General features: G+C 44.6%; 1 protein-coding gene across 1 annotated transcript in view; it reads left to right on the top strand.

Moving 5' to 3' along the window:
* The window catches only part of bcr (BCR activator of RhoGEF and GTPase), a 54,029-nt gene that overhangs the window by 3,819 nt on the left and 30,537 nt on the right, over window positions 1-19,673 (top strand). The gene's annotated exons all lie outside the window — the stretch shown is intronic.

Below are 19,673 nucleotides of genomic sequence, written 5' to 3'. Positions count from 1 at the left end.
CAGTATTCAGACCACTTAAAAAGAGATGAAACGATGAGTGGAAGATCAGATGTTTGATTTTAAAACATTCACCCAAGGTTTTTTTTGGATTTGTTTTATGGCAGATGGAATAGAGGAGCATTTTTGGAGAGGGGGGGGAATTGTTGAAGGAGGCAGGGGTTAAAGAGAGGCACAGATGGAGGGAACACTCCCGTTGCATAATACACACGCACGCGATGGCAACCATCAACACATGGGTGACTTCATCTAGATACTTCTGCGTGATGACCAGGTGCTAAGCCTATGTTTTCAAATGCCACACAGTTAAAAAAAAGTTCTTTGTGGATGAATACATCACAAAGCATGTAATATTACATAGCAGTGGTTATTATATGCTTACATAATAAACCATTTCGACCCTAGATAGCACTAGTACTTCTTAACCATGTGCACCCACTCGTCTGAGGGCTAAAATGTGTGAGGTTGTGACTACCAGTGCGCTGATGCTACCGACACGTGGGCTTAAACGTGCTAGAGTGCAACTCGCATATGACTACCAGTGTGCCGATGCTACATGGTGAGAGAGCTAAAACCTGCTTGAGTGCTACTACCATGTGACTACTAGCACATGCCATGGCTCAAACGTGGGTCTTCTATGGGACAACCAGTGCAATACGCGAGAGAGCTAAAATATGCTACAATGTGACTACAAGGGCATGGATGGAACACACACTCTGGGGGCCTCCCCCCCGCGGGTATCCCCCCCCACCGCCCCCGCTTGCCTCTCATATTTTTCTATTTATTTAATTATATTTGTACGTGGCTACACAGAACAGCTGTTGTGTTTGTTTGTGAGAATACGCAGGGAAAGCCCTACAAGATTGAGAGACCTGTTTTATTTTAAAGACATTTAATACATCTCCGCCTGCCTTTAAAGAATGATAGACCCTGATATACACACAGACAGAACCCAGGTATAGTTCACAGTGGTGCTGTCATGACTGCTCCCCTCTCCTTCAAGCAGAGCCTTTCTATTTGGCGAGGTTTGGTGCTTGGGTGGCGTGTCTGCGGGCCTCAGCCTTCGCCGGCCACACCTTCTCGGACATTTGGTCCCGTGTCTTTTTTTTAATGGGGATCTAGCACGAACGGGAGCCCTCTTCCCCTGCGAGTCATTTTGCTTTGCACGCCTGGGGTGTGTCCGCTTGTTACATTTCTACGTGTTTCTTTAACTTACACGGCCCCTAAAATAGCCGTGCTTGTTATGGTTACATGTGGCATCGCACCGGTGTGAGTTTGTCTGACGGAACCTGAAGAAAAGGAGCTTTCATACAACACTGCCATTACATGGGTGGCAGCAGACTGTATAATGTTCTATTTGCAGCGATTCACAACATACCTGTGGGCGGGTTACTGCAGGACAAGCCTGGCCTTCTGCTTCAATGGCCACATTGTCCATCCCCTCCGGCCGCTGCTGAGCCCTCGGATTGGCTCCTTCATCGTGTGTGTGTGTGTGTGTGTGTGTGTGTGTGTGTGTGTGTGTGTGTGTGTGTGTGTGTGTGTGTGTGTGTGTGTGTGTGTGTGTGTGTGTGTGTGTGTGTGTGTGTGTGTGTGTGTGTGTGTGTGTGTTTGTCCCTGAGGGATTGTTATTTTATTTTGAAAGCTGATGTCACCAAACACGTTCACATCCTGACTCGCAAAAAGAGCCACCAGACCTACGGGTAAACTCTCACCACATGTGTGTAAAATATTAACGACTTGGTCAATTAGGAGTCTCTTGGCTGTCACGGACTGTAAAGCCTTTCTTTATTTTTCAAATAGAAACACTTTGCACTGCTGCTGTGTGACACAACCATTAAGTCGTCATTTTCGAAAGCGGGGATGAGGGAGATAGTTTGTGACTACGAGGCAAGTAGAGATGTTTTCGCCATCTAAAGGGGCTTCAGTGGTGGAGAGGGTGGGGGAGTGACCGTAGCAGGAGGTAACCTAGTTCCCAGGCGTTCTCATCTCACGCAACGCCGGGAATGGGGTACCTTCTTGGCCAGAGAGAATGAATGGGTTCCCAGCATGCTCTTGAGTCAGCGTTGGCTGTTTTAGGGTACATGGTTAAAGAAGTGCACAGCATCATTTTCCACTGCAAGTCCATCATCCTCCGCTGGAGCAGATAGGCTAATTCTGGAGGTAATCCCAACATTACCACTGAATGTCTGAATGCGTGTACTCCAGTCCAGAGCACTGGACTGCAAAGCAGGATGTGGGGTTAGCGAAGGTCATGTCAGGTTGAAGCATGGGTTTCACTGTCCACAATGGTGGTTCCCTTTTTCTGACACTGAAAACCCAGGATCAACTCTGGGTTTTTCACTAGCTGGTTTGGGAAAAACCTGGGTGCATTTAACCAGATGGAACCACGGTCGTCATGGCGATCTTGCGTCATCGTGGTTGCTAGGCTTACTGAAGCCAGCTAAAGAAAAAATACCCTGGGTATGTTGAACTCGCTTCGTGGTATAGATCCCAGGTCAGACGGAGCAAATCTATTTATCAACATCCCTGGAAAATGTTGGTGACTTGTTTCCTCTTGTGACCCGTGTGCCCTGACTCTAACATCCGCCATTTTGGCCCCGAGTTCAGAGCCGGTGGTGTCCCAGTCGTTTCGATAGGCTGCCGTAGCAGGAAAATTACTAGCTGGCTTACATGTTTAACCGCTCCTCGCAGGCATTGCCTGGGTCTTCTGGGTTTTCTGCATTTCTGGAGACATCTCTGTGAGCTGTTCATCTCAGGAAGTCCTCCCCAGAGACTGGGCTCAGCGCAGGGGTCAGAGTTCAAACCACAGAAACCGCTGACAGTGTTGGATGTGGAACCAACATGGCCGCATGGCATCTGATGTTAACGTCAAACAGACAAACCTCCTTTAAAGTGGTGGCCAGTCTGGTTTAGAGAGATCTATCTAGATCTCTGTCTAGTCATGTAAAACACTCCTCCTTTATCCCTAATCTCCACCCTCTAGTCTAGAGGATTACAAACTGGATTAGAAACTGGCTAACAATCAGATCAACATTAGCCGTCTTCCTCAGCTAAACATTTCACTAATACATGTTGTTCTAGTGTGTGTGTGTGTGTGTGTGTGTGTGTGTGTGTGTGTGTGTGTGTGTGTGTGTGTGTGTGTGTGTGTGTGTGTGTGTGTGTGTGTGTGTGTGTGTGTGTGTGTGTGTGTGTGTGTGTGTGTGGACACTTAATGGACACCTAATCTGTACTTAAAGGAGGTGTAAAGTGATTGGGTTTCACTTAATCCTTAATGTATTGAATATGAACGGCTTTCACCAAAATCTTGGAGCTAAATGGCAGTTAGAAATGGCAGAAGATTCAACAGTAGCGGTAACCATGTTAAGCTGTAAATACAGCTTATTAAATTAAATTAGGCTTTACCCTAAACTGTAGGTATGCACCAGAGTACGGTGCATAGATATAATTTCCATGGCAACACTGAGGTGATTGGTGATGGGGGTGGAAGTCCTCGCGACACTCGGCTAGCAGTTCTAGCATTGTGTACCCATTCCACTGTCAGAAGACCACGCACGCCGAACACACGCGCACACTCACGCACACACACACACGCACACACACTTTAGCTAGCAGTGTTACCCATTCCACTGTCAGAACACCTCCCATACCTGCACTCTTTCCAGTCCCTTATTACCTGCTCATCTTCCATCTCTTTTATCTAGCTTTTCTATAAATATAATTTACAGCCTGCTGCTATTCCTCTGACACAAGCAAACATCTATCACACACGCACACACACGGATGCAGTTCAATGGGCATGTAAAAACACAGACATGAATCTGTACATGTAGCCACTAACTACAAACCTTCCTTGTCAAACCTTCATCTTTCTCTTATACGATGTTCTCTATCTATTCACTGTGTGCTATTTATTCACTGTGTGTGTGAGGCTGTGTGTGTGTGAGGCTGTGTGTGTGAGTGTGTGTGTGAGGCTGTGTGTGTGTGTTTATTGGATGAGCTGATGCAGATAAGATGAGGATACAGGAACGGTGTGTTTTGAGGCCGTAAATGGGAGCAGAGTCAATGAGTAACGTGTTGCAGCTGAGCGCTATTGAGCACAGAGTCACGGAGCAGGTTAGGTAGGTCACTGTTTAAAGTCTTGTCTGAATCTTTACTTCAAACATAGGTCGACAACATTCCTGTATTAATTTGGGCTAACATCCTCTGCTCCCAAAGTTGGGTCTGGAAGTATCGCGGAGGAGAGGCGCTTGATGAACGAGTAAACGAGGGGAGGGGAAGGGGGAGGAAAGAGTAAACAGGTTGGAATTTCTGGAATTTTATAGTGTGTACACGTCCATACACACCATCTCTCTATACTGCATGTGAAAGACAGCTGTGTGAGTGGGGAAGTGGAGTGTTGTGGGGGCTGGGCTAGAAGATGGGCCCCGGCTACCCCTTATCAGAGTACATCACATCTTTATGTTCAGAAGGGGAGGAGGAAGAAGAGAGGCCGCAATACACTAGGGATGCACCGATCCGCTTTTTTCACCTCCGATACCGATACCGATATCTGAGGTTTAGTATCGGCCGATACCGATCCGATACCGATATAGAAAAACAGCGCGAAATTATGGCTACAAACTGTAAGTTTCATTGAGGGGAAAAGACTGGGATCATGAGACTTGACTTAAACATTTCCTATTTAAAAAAAAACAAACAAATAAACAGATGTAAATTAACTGAATTACTTATTTATTAAATAATTATGCACCAGTAAAACAATTGTAATCATAAATATATATTGTGACTGGTTCAGTCAGTGCAAACGGATTCAAAATACAATGTAAAACAAAATAAATAATATAATAATAATAATTTCTATAGTTTAGTGCAAATAAAAAAAAAAATATATATTTTTTTTAAATATGGATCGGGCCATTTGTCACCGATACCCGATCTAGAAATGTCTTCAATATCGGTACCGATACCGATACAAATATCGGATCGGTGCATCCCTAAATACACATGCAGATGTTTATTCAGTTTGGTGTAGGGAGCAGTCAGCAGGATCTTTGTAGACCTCCTGTTATTTGTAGAAAGACGGAGAGAGGGAGAATTGCTTCTTAATCTTTTCATACGTGTGGTGGCAGAGCTAGCCACACTATTGATATTTTGTGTGTAATTATAAGTGTGGTTGCAAAGCAAGCCCAATATGGTAACATATTCTAAGCCCAGTATCTTTGGATACCTATTGTGTTTCTAGAAATTCCTCCTGTTATAATTCTGGTCTAAAACACACAGCTCTGGCCCCTCATCCACTCAAACACTCGGGACTTGACAAGTGAAACACAACCGAAAGGAAGGAGGTCTCCAAAAAGTTTGGTACCACTTGACCACAGGGGGCTCTATATCTGGCGTTCCAACCCTAAACGGCCGTGCCCCCCCGCCCTGTTTGAGGAACTGTTCTGAAACTTGGTAGAAGGCCCTCATTTGACGTAAAGTGATCCATAAAGTCGAGCTGGTTTGACGTTTCTGTAGCTTGAAAGTTTTGGAAAAGATTGACATTTTTTGGCTTAAACCCAAATGACAAACAATTTGGTAAACATCCTCCCTAATCATGATATTTTACTTATATTAGCCTTGCTAGCGTTAGCATGTTAGCATGCTGATGGGAAAAAAACTGTGCATGCGAAGAGGTGGCTCATGCAACTTCACACGTCTTCTTCAGAAAATACACATGGCGACAAGTCTAGTTTTAGTTTTGCTCGGCTGTAGTCAAAGCCTAGAGCCACTGTGTTGGATGCGGCCGCTGTACCTCCCTACTCCTTCCATCTGGCCTTACCGCCACCACAAACCAGCTCTCTCCTTCCTTCTGAACCCCCCCCCCCCCTCAGCTCTTATTCTAACCGGTTCCCACCACAAACCACCTCTTTTTCCTCTTTCCATTCGCTCACTGAGTTTAAATGCCATTTACAAAAGTAAGAGGGCCAGTAGTTTGAAGTGTTGCGAACGGTGCACCTGCTTGTGTATCCAGAAGGTGTTTTTTTTAAGGTATCTCTTCCGGATATAGTTCTGTATGTCCTATTTTCGAAGTGGACCTGTGCTAGTTTTAGCTTGTGGAAAAGATTTAGGGTTGTTTGGTTCCCATATTCAATATTTTTTAAATGTTACCGTTGGTGTTCATATTATTGATATTGAGTAAGGCTTTATTATTTATCTTCAACATGTTCCTCGTCATGAATTTGCCTTCTCCATAAGCATTTCATGTTGAAGTCACTTCTTGACTTGGACAGGTCTGTGTTTTTTCTGACTCGTTCAAGTGTAGTTTTTTCTGGTCCTGCTTTAGTTTTAAACGTCTTTTACAATGCATTTCTTCTCAGCAAGTCTTTAGTTTGTCCCAATTCACAAGCCTACACATGAACAGCCGTTGAGTAGGTGATGGACTGTGCTGAATGTATGCAGGTTAAACGGTCAACCAGGCTGTTTGTAAAGGTGAAGTTTTGACGTATGTGGTTCATATGTAAACACGTCAATTATGCGTACCAGGAATGTTGCTGGGTTAGCATTCCTGTTTATTGTTTCCATAAGGTACAGCTTTGGGGTTCAACCCGCCCTGGACCAAAAGCTGATAAAAAAGCTGCTGTATTATGAATAATTCATATTTATAATGCATTATTAATCAATGCATTATAATTGTGTTTCTCGGTTTGTTATCGTGTTTCCATCTCCCCATAACATATGCATTTAAATAGATGTTCCCAATGTGCAGCCTCTGATTAATTTCGACAAATCAAGAAAAGAACACACGCACACACACACACACACACACACACACACACACACACACACACACACACACACACACACACACACACACACACACACACACACACACACACACACACACACACACACACACACACAGAGAGAGAGTTGAAAGGCCGCTAAGTATTCAATATTTATATTTTTTCCTACCGTGACACCAACCTAACCCCCCCTGAAAGAAGAGGGGGTCTCAGGAGGGTTCTTCATCCATTATTGAAGCCTGCAGCCCTCCTCTTGCTAAACTGGATCTGAGTGTGCTGCAGGGGTGTCATGTTCCCTGCCATGAGACACAGCACTGGGTCACAGCCACAGAAAGCCACTCTACCATGTCCAGAAAGAGAAAGACACACACGTATACATAGACACCCACACACATGTTCTAGTGTTTGTGCGAGTAACTTTTGCGCTAATCACTTTGGCTGAATTTTTGGGTTGGGATCCGCTAGGTTCGATTCAAATTGGTGGTCCTATGCAATGTGTCCGCTCACTTGTCCTCAAAGTCCTGTCCATAAAGGCACAAAAGAACACCCGATGCCCCGGGTAGGAAAGCTGTTGTAGGAGATTCATGATGGTCTGGGTCTTGGACAGGGGAGATGTTGCAGATAAATGATTCCTGTGGTCTGTCAGGGAAGTGTTAACTTATTGGATAAGGGAATCCATTCTGATGTACCTCAACGCAGAAAGGCCAGAAATGTGAAAGGGTAAAAATATCATTATGACTAAGGCCTCGCTACATTTTATTTCATATTTAGGTTATGGTTTGTGTGACCTTCAAATCTCCTTCACAGACCTCAGCCTAGCCAGTTACACCACTCTTTACATATACTACATCATGACTCCTATGTTTCCTTGCTGCCACCTATGGAAGTCTGTATTTTGCAGGAGGGGGTCTTGCACCTTGCAGGACAGGTATGGAACGATAGCCGACGAGTGTCTGATCTTCCAGACCCAGGGGAGTAAATACCGTTCCGCTACGCAGCATATAGACAATTTGTTGTTGTGCGGAAATCTGGAGCACTGGGAGTCGTTGTATCCAATTTCTGTGCGTGTGGAAGATGCGCAAACGTTACCCAGAGGTTTCGTCACGAGTACGCAAGCTAAGCTATAAAAGTACTGTGTAAGGCGGTTATTTACATTGTACAAAACGGATATTTAAGTTGAGCATATGCAGTACAATGCAGATTTATTTATTATATATTTTATCATATATATATGTATTTATTAGTTTTTATCACATAATCTGGCTCCGGTTGTTTGGATAAAAACATGAATGTAAAATCTTATCCCATCCCCAGAACTTCTTTCACTGCCCTGATACTTGCACGCAGATACAGTAAACGAGAGGGAAGTGTCTCTCTTTCTGTTCAATACACTTCGCCGCCCTCGTCGTGTTAAATGTTTCATGGCAGCCGTTGTCTTTCTGTTAACGGTACTAACGGAAAGTTAGAGGACTCACCGTGACGAAGCAGTGATTTTAATGGTCCACACGGTCTACATCTCCTGCCTTCACCCTGCATGCCCCCCCTCTCCTCACACATTACCTCCCTCGGTCTTGTTCTTATGTTCTCAGTGTTATGTTGATGTATTTAATGTGGTGCTACATGATAAATCACACAGTTGGCAGGCGTTCTCTTTTCGCTCTCGGTCTCTTGCTCCCTCGATTTTTTTTCAGCCAAAAATACAGCCCTCGGTATACTTGTGCATTGGTCCGTTAAACTTGTATATTTGCACTCTGTGTGCCTTGGGCTTGAGGCATTAATGTGTGGCCTATCAATACTCAATACAATTGGGTTTTATTGGGCTTTCTGCGTTATATTGTGGATCGATGGTGGTTATATCAAATAGCATTATGCATATCCTCTTTTCTTCTATCGTGGCTAAAAGCTCCTATTGGATTTAGTTGGACTTAGATGGACTGGTTCTATATTTGGCCCCCAATTTTCCCTAGCGCTTTTACTCCCAAGGTCAAAAGGACACCCTAGCTTAACTAGCTGATATTTATTTGACAACAAAAGCGTTAGACAGGCATTCAGGAACTTGCCAAACGTGTAAAGGGGCCAGTGAACCCAAAAAAACGGGGTTATAATTCTATGTTTCTGCCATTCCTCGCCAACCAGTTTATGAACATTCTAGTCTGCTCCGAGCTACGCTCCCGTTCATTTGGTGATGACAGAGTGCCTTTGTGGAGGCACTTAGAGAGTATGTGTGGATGTGTGGAGCTCCCTCTTGGGAGCGGTTCAAGTGGTGGGCCGGGTACAAGAGGGCTCAGCTTCTCTAACACTCGTAGTATAACGCCATGGTCAACATGGCTCATTATAAAGCGCATACTCAATGACGGGGAGCCAAAAACGGTGAAAAGTAGCTGAGTCGTGACCGTGAGCCGGAACTGTGGGACCCGCGTCCTTCCTCGTACTCCCAGGGGGGGGTTGACCGGGACTATACTGCTATACTGGTCCTAATACAGTTCGATCTGGAAAGGATATTCTAAACGGGAACAGCAAACCTTTTATAGCTGTTGGCTGGGAAGCGCTTAGTCATCAGAGGAAGAAATACAGTCTCTTTTTAACTTGATGTGTTCTGGACTTCCCTGTCTCCAGCTGATTCATTGGTGTGTGTGTGTGTGTGTGTGTGGATGTGTGTGCGTGTGTGTGCGCCTGCGTGTGCGCACACAGTTTATTTGTGATTTCCTATCAATCTTCTAAATTATATAAACGCCTGTGAGATGCGCGGCCCCCAACCTCTGTCACAAGACATCCAGAGCGCACGGGAGTCTGCCCGCGGTCGTAGCGCAGAAGGAGCGGAACGCGCTGAGCTTGGCCCCGGGGCCGACCACGGCAGCCGCAGCAGAGGCGGCTTCGCTGTGGTCATTAAGGGCCCCGCTGAGCCACCCCCCCCCCCCTCTCCTGGCCCGGGCGTGTGAGTGCCCGGGCCAGGTACAGCGATAACATTGGACTGTCTTCACCGGTATTTTAGGCGTGTTCAAAGGCCTAAGGCTTAGTTATGGTTCCACGTCAACACAACGCAAGGGCCTGACGTGCGCCTCCCAAAGATGTTAACCTTGCGTCGAGGCGACGCAGCATCAAGGGCTGTGATTGGTCCGCTCTCTAAAACCCGACGCCGAGCCAAAACAGGTTCAAGAACTCCGTCGAAGCGTCTGCGTGGTCATCGCGTTGCGTCGACGTGGAGCCGTAACGGAGCCTTCAGCCCCCAGGTGAGAGGCAAGATGGATGACCACCACGTGCCAGGGGGTATCAGCTCGGCCAAAGGAAAAATGCATGATTCTTCAATCTCCATTCCGTGCATGCTTCTTTTACAGCTTGTTGGGTGGACCCTAGTCGGTAATGAGAGGGAGAGAGCGAGATTAACTGACCACATGGGGCTTTGGAGCCCTCTCCCACACCCCTCCCTGCTCATGTCTTTGTTTGCCTTTTTGCCATTTTTTTTTTTACCTATTCTCTTTGTCCCCCTTTCCCTGTCTCTCCTCTCCTTTCCTGTTCTTTCTTTCCATCGCGCTCCCTCCCTGCTCCTGTCTCTCCGTTTCACACCCGGGCACACACACACACACACACACACACACACACACACACACACACACACACACACACACACACACACACACACACACACACACACACACACACACACACACACACACACACACACACACACACACACACACACACACACACACACACACACACACACACACACACACACACACACACACTCTCAGGGCTTCCTGCCTCTCCCATTGTCGTCTTTGATTGACTGGTCCACTTATGGTGGAAAGTAGGTCGCGTGACGACTTTGTCCTATTTAGTTAGTTATCGCTTGAGTTTGACAAAGCGTGTCGTTTTGTTCTTGAATAGAATCTGTGTCTTATCTCCCTCTGTTTCACTCTCCTTTCTCTGTGCATCCCTCTCTTGTCTATATATATATATATACTGTAGCTTTCTTGATCAATTAAATCTCTCTCTCTCTGACTCTGCCTCACTCTCTCTGCCTTTTTAAGGTGTTTGAAAGAATATAAATGTTTTAAAAGGACAGGATAACCGTCTTGCATTAATACACTCAGAACTGTTTCAAATCTCTCTGTCCCTCTCCCCCTCTCTCCCACTCTCGTTCTTTCTACCTCCATGTCTCGCCAACCTCTGGCAGACTAATCACTGTTTGTTGCCTTGGGCTCCATGCCAGAAGTTCACAACTATGCCCTCAAAGGTTACTTTTGTCACTCCAAGTGCCCCAGTAGCATGCCTCACTGAATATGTTAACATTGCACATTACTCCGTGCATGCTTGTTAATTTTTCAACTTAAAATGTAAGAGTATGGTCTTTCCTGCTCTGCCAGTTAAGTTGACATATTTACATCCCGTTGTAGTGCATTTTAGGCCATGATTTATCTATTAACATCTTCTTTAAACCAGGTTTTGTGTTGACATTTTTGCTTACAAACGGTACCTACTATTTAACTTAAATGCCAGTGCGTGACGCTGACCATTTGACCATTCAATTTGAGCATTTGTGTATTCTGTTGCATGTTATAGCAACGCTTAAATCAATTGGGATTGAACGACTTGTGTATAAGTGAGTTTCGGTTGTCTATTGAGACTTAAGTACAAGTGCTTTCACAGCACATGCGTGAGCTCAGCAGCAGCTAGCTCAGCCTGCCTGACTCGTCTAATGACTTCAACTATGAGGGGAGGAAAAAGACACACAGGCAATAAAAAAAAAAGCTCTGTCTGTGTCACATTAGTTGTAAACAAACCTCCTCCATATTTAAAATGTCAATATACTCTGTTGCGCTGCTTTGTTTACATTGTGTAGTATAAACAGTGTCATAATTATTCACCACGCCCTGGTTTTGTTTCCTTGAAACATGTTAGACTGCTCTGTCTGCTTTCTGTCGTGTGTGTGTGTGTGTGTGTGTGTGTGTGTGTGTGTGTGTGTGTGTGTGTGTGTGTGTGTGTGTGTGTGTGTGTGTGTGTGTGTGTGTGTGTGTGTGTGTGTGTGTGTGTGTGTGTGTGTGTGTGTGTGTGTGTGTGTGTCTAAACTTATTATTTGACCAGTTCTTCTGCTTCCGTTTCCACATGTGTTTTCCAGTTGGGGTGAATCACTGCCCACTCTGTGCTAGTGGTCCCTGGTTGTTCACTGATGTTTATATGTAAGTAGGCCCCTGATAACAACTTGGAGAATGTTATTTAGCAGATGGTCCAGTGACGATGAGGATGATGATGATGGTGATCATGTTATGACTCAGCTCCATACCCAGACAGATACGGGAGAAGGATAAACTCATGCTGCACATGAGTCTCAAATGTGTCTCGAGCCCTAGTCTTGCGACCATATTTTTAAGCTGTTTTTCACAAAAAACAACTGTGTGTGTGTGTGTGTGTGTGCGCGCATGCGTGGTCATGTACATGTATGAATTTGTGCCTATCCATATGTTAGTGGCTACATGTCCTGATTCATGTGTGTGTGTTGACATGCCCATTTAAGTGTCTATGTGCACGTGCATACGTGGTCATGTACATGTATGCATACGTTAGTGGCTACATCGACAGATTGATGCCAGTTCTCAGTGTGAGCGAGTACATGGGTGTTAGTGTGAGCCTCCGACCACGTGGTTCACTCCTCCTCTCTCCTGCTCGCCCTCCCTCCAGACGCTCTCATGAGCAGATTAATGGAGCATGCGGACCCTTCAGGGAAATAGTTTGTTTGTTGCTAAAAATACTCTTGTGATAATAGGCTCTGCTCTTCTCTCGGCACACACTCATGACGGTCGGCATGTATGTGTCATGTGTGTATCATCGTATTCCTCCTCGATTTGCGTGCATGACTCCCACGAGCCACGCACATCTTCCAGATGGTCGTATTGTAAAGAACACATTGTCCGTTGTATTATCCTCCCGACTTTAATGGGGTAACGTAGGGGACACACGATGGTGAAAAACAAATCCGCCTTGCCTTGTGAAATTGGATTAATGGAACTATAAATGGAGAGATGCAGTGTATTGGGGAATTGAACAGGGAAATGTGATCTGTGGTGACGTTTCGTGAGCCAGTCGATAGGATTTGATACTGATAGTCGCCTCCTGCTGCTTACGTCATTGTTTATTGTTCATTTTCCATTTTGGTTTACTTCCAGTAATCTGATTTGGATGGACCAAATTCCCCAGCTCTGTACTCTGCATATGTGCGGTATTGAATCTTTATTTCTAGTATTACATTGGAGTAGCATTTGGCTGAATAAAGATTATTACAATACATATTTATCCTCTTTCTGTATATTCCATTATTATAAGCCAAAATGATCTAGATTCACAGTGATGCATAGTGGGAAACGCCCATACATACTATATTCTTGAATTGTACTTGATGCCTGTTTTTTTATGTAAAAAATTGTGAATAAATTCTGATTCGGCTGAACCATAAGCTTGCACACCAACGTAACACTATGTTGATTTGCATGTTAGCAATCAGTGCGATCCATTAGTTTCCTCCTATGCATGAACAACATGGAGAATTGTCAACCGGCGTGTAACCTCTGTATGTGCGCTGTTGTAAAACAACAGAAGGAATAGAGCTGAATGTAGCTCTTTGTTTAGCACAGGCCGCTGTAGTGTAATCATGTGTAAGTGTTGCTCTTTGGTTGCATAATGACTTTCTAGCTATCATTCATTCTCCTCACTCACACACACACAAACAAACTTCTATCTCCACACATCCCCGTGTTCTGTCTGTCTCTCGGTCCCTTCGGCTGTTTGTTGTATTGCTGACTCCCAAACTAGCAATTTGTTTTAGCTACAGGGCTGTACGGTAAACAATGCTCTTTGTTGAATGGCTTTTTGAAGAAACATAAAAAAAGGCTCCCGGGTTTAAATGTACTTCTGAAAACGATTACACAATAATGGATAAATAAAAAATATAACGGATGGTGGAAAGTAACGATTGTTCGAGAGCGAGGCAAAGAGATGATAAAAAGTTTGAAGTATCACCTCCCCTCACATGATAGCAAGATCAATCTCCCAAAAACATTGAGCGACAGAAGCTAAATGCCGATAGAAAAGTATTCTCTTCTGATCTACATACAGTATCTATCTTAATGCTAATATTCAATTAACCAAATTGGTGTATAATGGATTGTAGTCTTGACAATCTGGCTATGTCATCAGTTTCCCACTGTGTGATGTGTATCGCACAGCCTTTTGTTTTTGCCTGTCAATCACAAACCGGTTTTGTATGCACGCTTTCAAATACCTCTTCAGTTAACGGCGGATTTCCGACGATGTGTAGAGGGAGGTGATGTGGTAGAGTTACATTAGTTTCACACCACACACGCACACTGAAACACACACCAACAGACACACACACACACACACCACACACACACACCAACAGACAGACTGGTCGCATATGCCTGATTCATTATCACAAGCTCTCAAATGGCGGAAAAGTGAGTCCTTTGTTCTCCCTGGTGCCACACGTCTTGTGCCACTCTTCCTCCTCCTCTCCCTATTCTGTCCTTCACTGTTGGGTCTATCTCCGTCTGATTCCCTTCCTCTCCTCACTCTTACATCTGCTCAGCCCTTTTCCTATGCTTCCCTTGTAGTTGATTAGCTCCTCTCTGCTCTCGTCTTCAAGTGTATTCTCCTCCCCGTCTCCTCTGCTGAGATATGGGTCACCTGGAGTTCAATACAGATTCTCCACGGTCAAGAGTCTTTGTGTGTTTGTGTGTGCGTGTCTTGGTAAGCATTGGTATTTATTTAGTGGCAAAGGAAATATTCACGTAAGAGAATGTTTGGCAACTGACTACTCATTTGGAAGACACAAGGACAAATCGAGGCCTCAGATGATTTCTACTGTGGGTGTGAGGGTTGGCGGGCGGGCAGGCGTATCTTTAGCCCTTGAGCGACTCCGTTCTTGGCATGTGCTAAGCGTGTGGGACCGCGTTCACCAGAGCTGCACATCTGTCTAATGAGCGGCCTTGTGCTGCAGTGGACCATTACAGCCCGGGCCCACCCCCACCCCCACCTGCATGCCCCGCAGCTGACTTTTACACCCCCGGACACTAGTGGGTACACACACACACACACACTAACACACACACACACACACACACACACACACACACACACACACACACACACACACACACACACACACACACACACACACACACACACACACACACACACACACACACACACACACACACACACACACACACAGGAACATGCATCTAACAATAAGTAGAAACCCAATGGTATAATAATGACAGGCATAGTCCAAAGTCCTAGAGTGCTCTTCTCTGATACATTCCCAATTCTTTACTCCATCTTCGTGTTGCATGTGGGGTGTTGGGGATGACCTTTCTGAACATTGTGTTTGGAGCGCACAAAGTAACCTACTTTGTTTAATCGAGGCACTTGGGTGAAGTGTAGGGAATATGTTGGTTAGAGGTACCCTCTACTTGTAACCGCTGTTCTTTAGAGTTTGGATAAACTCGTTTTAGATCTGCGCCAGGCGCCTTTGGAAGGAGGGTTAAGTGGGCCACTGGTGTTGGTTCTTTTAAAAGCCTTAGTAATGGTATAATACACTGTGCAAATGCTCACACAGGCTTTCCGCAGCAAGTCGACTCATGACTCGGACAATGCTCGATTTTAACAAGTTACGGTCTTTTTAAATCTGTTAAATGAAAGCAAATAAAATACGACTTTGTTTTTAATTCAACTTTCAGTTTTAAAACTCCAGGTAACGATGATGTGGATCAGATGTGGATCCAGATATACCTTCGGAAATGTAACCATAACCAGAAGCTTGACATTTAAAGCCAGCCCTCCATTCCATTGAGAAAAGACGAGTAATTAGAAAGAAAATTCAGTGTCTCAGACCTCTGCCCGTTCTTTATAGTCGGCTGCATTTACTCTGACCTGTTAATGACCGGCTAATGAGTGTCCATTGTCGTTCAAATTGTCTAAATTAGCATCCGTGAGGGGGTCATGTAGGCCATGCATTCTGCAGGGAACAATGTTTTCTTTGTCTTATATGTATTATATTGCATTTTGCGACAGAAAAAATGTATCCGTGCTATTGAGCAAACTTCATTTTAGGTTTAACTGTGCTTTCCTTTGTACATGTATAGCGCTGATATGTTTGTTACATGGTAAACCTTCCTCCATCTCATCTTCCTTTGAAAGATCTCGTGGGAGAATCAAACGTGCAATCGCCAGGGAATGTCACCGATATATGAATATATTCATATCTATAACATACATCATCATGCATAATATATTCAATATAAAGTACCTCACAACAAACGGAATACATAATGCAAATCCATGATTGTCGGTACAATGCAAATATGTTTTCATTGGTGCCCACGTCAGAAAGAGTTGGTGTGTATAGATGGACGCTATGAGACAATAGGGTCCATCCACTCCCATAGAAACGGGCTAGAGTTAGATAAGGTGTCTAAGGTTTCCCCAGCTAGTATGTAACCTGCACTGCTACATCCCTCATCAATCTACAGCGCCAGAGAGAGGAGGATAATGATAGCGAGAGAGGAGGGAGATACGAGGAGTAGAGGAGGGGGAGGTGGAGGAGGAGGAGCATTCAAGTGGTAGGGAGGACTTTTTCAGTAAGACAGTATTTTGGGCACAGGAATGTTTGAGTCACAGATGCAGGCCAACGTTTTTCATGTTTTTTAAAGCGCCTGATCTCGAGGAGCACTTTAGTTACCATCACACAGTGAAACCAGGCAGAAAACATGAATCTCCAAACGTCTGTCTTTCGTTGCTCCGGGGCCAGTTAGAGCGAGTTTCTACCCATCAAAATGTGATCTTAAAAGTAGGAATTGAAATCTCGTCATTTCCACCCCCTGGGGGGCGCAGATGAAATGAGATGAGTCGTTCTGTTTCTCCCCATACTTCATTCTCCGCTGTTGCTCCAAATGTCTAATGCAGCCTCCATCTCTCCTCATCTTTCTCCAAAAGTCTAGTTTGGCTTCTGTCTCTCCTGATCTTTCTCTAGAAGTCGGGTGTAGCTTCTGTCTCTCTCATCCTCCTCTAAAAGTCTAATGAAACCTCTGTTTCTCCTCATCCTTCTCTAGAAGTCTAGTCTAGCCTCTGTTTCTCCTCATCCTTCTCTAGAAGTCTAGTGTAGCCTCCGTTTTTCCTCATCCTTCTCTAGAAGTCTAGTGCAGCTTCTGTCTCATCTTTCTCTATAACTCAAGTGTAGCTTCTGTCTCATCATCTTTCTCCAGAAGTCTAGTGTATCTTCTGTCTCACATCATCTCTTTCTCCAGATGTCCAGTGTAACCTCGTTCTCTAGTCTCATTCTTCTCTAGATGTCTAGTATAGCCTCTGTTTCTCCTCACCTTTCTATAAGTCTAGTGTAGCTACCCCCTCTTATCATCTGTAGCTCTAGAAGTCTAGTGGCCTCCATAACTCCTCTCTCTAGATGTCTACTCTGCTTCCCTTCTATTCCATACCCATAATGTGCTTTATTTTAGAATTGTATTTTGCTTTTCTAGTATACCTGGTTCTGTCTTGTATCACTCGCAGAGAGTTGTACATTTGGGGAAAATGTTGGACTGGAGTGCTATTTATTATGGAACAGATGTATAAATTAATTATGATGTTTTCTTAATCAACAACACATTTAGAGTGTGTGTGTGTGTGTGTGTGTGTGTGTGTGTGTGTGTGTGTGTGTGTGTGTGTGTGTGTGTGTGGGTGTGCGTGCATGGCGCGGCTGTGCTTTTCTGCTGAGGACAGGAAGACACTTTGTCACCTTAAAGACACACAAGCCATTCTGCTCTAAGCACCCCAGCGGTTCTCTGCTGGCTGTGTAGTTGCCACGGAGACGAAGGTCCTGGTCTGTTTCCGTCCTGTGCATGCTTAGCTGGACCTGGGGGGGTTGTGATGTTATGAGAATCCTCCTCCTTTATCATACCACACATTGCAGCCGGCAAAGACACTGAAACCTGCACTGTGTTTTGCAGCCCGATACATTTTTTTTTTCAACCTTAAAATGAAAGGCATCGCGCTTATTCACCACATTGTTTATTCATTATCATAGATTATTTACGCAAGATAGTACATAAAAATATCTGGATTTGAGATTCAGGGGAGAGATTGGCCATACCCTTCCGGAGTCTGACAGTCAAAGGAATAGTTGAAAGTAGGATAGTGGAAAAATGTGTCGGTGGAGGATTCAACCCTTTGTTTATGCTACTAATTATCCCGTGGCCTCATTTTGATGACCCGAGTTCCCAGTTGGTTCCCACTCTCGTAGATTGCCTGTCTGTCTCTGTCTGGCTGTATGTCTGTTTGTGCCAATGTATATTTCGAAACTCAAAGCATAGTAGTATACTAGCTCTAGGTATGCATGCTAGTATATTATAGGGTAGAAGGTTACTTCACTCTAGATTATGTGGTTTTGGAGCCAAGGCAATCATGATTGCACCCAGAAATTCAAAGCAAACCAACTTAGAGTTGTAGGTCATGATTATAACATATTTCAAGGGTGTATACTTGGTTATTATTTAGCAATTGTGCACAATATATCACAAACAGAGGACTGTCATAATGTGGCACATGGATTCAGTTTCATAAAAATCAAGTCAGGCAATTGCTGAAATTAAGCAAGAATTGGTTCTACCTGTAATAATTAATCAATGATAAAACAAATCATAATTGGTACCATTTATATTTGAAACCTAGTATGTGAGGATTTAGTTTTCAAACTCCAATTTCACATATGAGAGTTAGAACAGCAACGTTGTTGTTCTTGACAGCAACGCAAATCCTACATTGTTTTTGCCTGTACAAACCACTATAAAATGTGGCATGTGTGCTTTAACGTGCACGTATACTGGTGTGTGTGTGTGTGTGTGTGTGTGTGTGTGTGTGTGTGTGTGTGTGTGTGTGTGTGTGTGTGTGTGTGTGTGTGTGTGTGTGTGTGTGTGTGTGTGTGTGTGTGTGTGTGTGTGTGTGTGTTGGCTCTAATCAGCGCATAGGAAGTAGGGAGATGGAGAGTGAGGGACTTTGGTTTTATCATTAAAAGGCCGGTCTGAATCTGTATTCATATGTTTATTTCTGTGTTAAATGTTTCTGCAGTGTCATAGCCCTCTTACACTCAAGGCCTCAGAAGGTCACCGAATAACACAGACAAACACAACATGTTTATCTTGACATCCATGGTAACCGAGGAAACGTTGTCCCCTGGAGACAGTCTTCTGTACAGTCCATTTAGCAGAAGCACATGTGTGTCGCCTAAGCAGCTCCTGCATAAAGCGAGTCTCGTTCCGTGGCCCCGGGCAACGGGGATGCTGGGACTTGTGTTGGAGCAGAGATTAGGGGGCAGATTAGGACCGTGTCTGGCTGGATGCCTTGCTGCTGGCCATTGATAAGACCTGAGGGTAGCTGGGCTGGTGCCAGGAGCAGAGAGAGAAAGGGGTAGAGACATTTCATTGAAACTAAAATAGTATGTATTAAACTCCGGAGGTTGGAAGGCTGGATCCGTCAACTGTTTTTGTGATAGGCTAGTGTTAATACATTGGTAAACGGAATCAAACGACTATTTTGAATATATTTCAGATGGATACAATTACAGATGATGTGTGCTCTCACTGCAGGGTTGCGGTGGACATGCGTTCTGTTTTAGTGATTGCTAAGGACTGTCTCTTTTGTTTGAGTGTTTGCTGAGCACCATCTTGGTGCATTAGTGGTTGCTGAGCTTCATCTTTATTGGCTGAGCAGCCTCCCCGGCAACAAGGTAACAAGGCCCTGAGGGATAATAAGCAGGTGTACTGTGTGGTTTGTGTATTGCAAGAGAACGCAGAGAAGGTTCACACATGGACACGCTATGGTCCG

Source organism: Gadus chalcogrammus, chromosome 4 (assembly GCF_026213295.1).
Source record: "Gadus chalcogrammus isolate NIFS_2021 chromosome 4, NIFS_Gcha_1.0, whole genome shotgun sequence".
NCBI lineage: Eukaryota > Metazoa > Chordata > Actinopteri > Gadiformes > Gadidae > Gadus > Gadus chalcogrammus.
The sequence above is the reverse complement of the archived record's forward strand: the minus strand, read 5'-3'. Positions and strand labels throughout refer to the sequence as shown.